Genomic DNA, 1,924 nt, shown 5'->3' with positions numbered 1-1,924 from the left:
CTGGGCCCAAGAGGCAACAGCAGACTACAGGTCAAGGCCAATGTGTAACGAGGGCAGCATTCAGGCAACAGGAGGTGAATGGCCTGCAGGCTCTGGCCCTCCTCCACAGAGCAGCCGCCATGACAGGGAAGGTTCTGCCTGGGCCTGGGATTGCTGCTTCTCCTGGACCAGGCAGGGAGACTCGAAAGGTCATGTCAGAGAAGGCAGGCTTGATGGACCTGAGGCCTGAAACAGGCCCGGGCCCAGACCTTCAACCCACCTGCAGCTGGTCTGAGTGGTGGGTCAACAGGCACCAGCCATCTCCTCTCTGGCCAAACACAGTTCCATGGGACTGACCAACCGTCCATCTCAGGAGGAGGGCACCTGTCCTGCGATGGGCCCACGTGACGCTGTACCAACCTTTTCCTCCGGGCGGACGTAGGTCACGCACACTGACACTGTGGTCCCTACTGCTCTGGAGGCCGCCTTCTCGCCAAGTGGGCCGAAGACAGAAGAGAGGAGAGCAAGAGAGCAAGGGAAAGCTCATGTGTCCCAGGAGAAGGGACACATGAAATGACCTAGGCTCCTACCCCGAGGCAGGGACAAGGTCAGCCGAAGAGGCAGGGACAACGCCAGCCCAGCCGGCTAGCTGTCACCAAACAGATGGAGACAATCAGGCGGTGGGACCGGAGGCCCACTCTGCACATATGTGTCACTGCCAGGGGAACCATACACTTTGACTGAGGCCCAGTGGAGAGGGCCCTCAGAGCCTTCCTATTGGCTTTCATTTGCTTTCAATACCGGAAGCACCCAGAAGAGGCAAAACAAAATGGCGGTGGGCTCCACAGGGTGCCTGTGGGAAAACGCAGGGGCAAGGTGGGTGCCTCACAGTGAGCGGCTCCTCTGTTCCTGGGGAGAAACTCTTATCTACAGCTCCATGGCCGGGGTCACAAGGAACAGGAGGAGACAGGAAACGGCCTATGTGTGCACACATGCTCGCACACGCACGCACACTCTTGACACACACGTGTGTAGTGACTGCTACATTTGTATACACGAATAAAGGAACGGATGAAAGCGCATAAGAGTGAACACTGGCATCAATGAATGCGTAGTATGAATGGCTGACTGACCACATGAATACGGGGAGGGAGGAGGGGATGGGGGGTGATCTCCGTAGAGTGCATACACTGCCAGAGTGAACTTCCCAGAAGGAGCTACTGAAGAGATGGCCCTGGCCTAGGTCATCTGACCCGGGAGGTGGAACCGCTGGTGTCGTCATCAGGTCCGTGGACCGCACCGCCACTGGCCACCTTTCCACAGGGGCGTCCAAGGTTGTAGTTACCACCTGAAATCCTAGGTGGTGGGCAGGGGGCAGCCGCCTGATCCCTGGAACCTGACCCAGAGGCCCTGAGGAGAGCAAGAGAGAGGCCAGCTGTGAACCCAGGACCCATGTGCCTGGTAGAGCTTCGCTTCCACAGAAGAGGTCAGCTAGTAGGAGAAGAGACCCCTGAGGATAGCCACGGGCCAGTGGGCAGAGAGGACAAGGTCCCCGCTCGCTGGGTAGGGGGACATGGAGGCCCAGAGAAATGTGGAGAGGGATCCCAGATCCCAGAGAATTCCTTTGGTGGCCTTTGCAGGCCCCCTTTTCCTGGCAACAATCAGCCCAAAGGCAGAGACTTGGGCTCCCCAAAACCCCAGCATAAGCAATGGGGCTGGTTGTCCTTGGAAGGCTTCTGGCGCCTCCCTGGGCCTTTTTTGAGCCACAATGGGCGGCGGGAGAGGCCAGGCGCCAGGAGACAGAGCGATCTGTGGTGCCACAGTGCCATCCAGCGGAATCCTTTTTGAGCAGGGCCCGCAGCACAGGGCCCCTGAGCCTGGGTATCTGCCAGGGAAAGCCTGCGGACAGGCGGCTGTAGATCAAGTTGGATCTGGGGACCACAGT

The sequence above is a fragment of the Myotis davidii genome, unplaced genomic scaffold (assembly GCF_000327345.1).
Source record: "Myotis davidii unplaced genomic scaffold, ASM32734v1 scaffold1270, whole genome shotgun sequence".
In the NCBI taxonomy this organism is placed as follows: Eukaryota; Metazoa; Chordata; class Mammalia; order Chiroptera; family Vespertilionidae; genus Myotis; species Myotis davidii.
Note: the sequence above shows the minus strand (reverse complement) of the source record.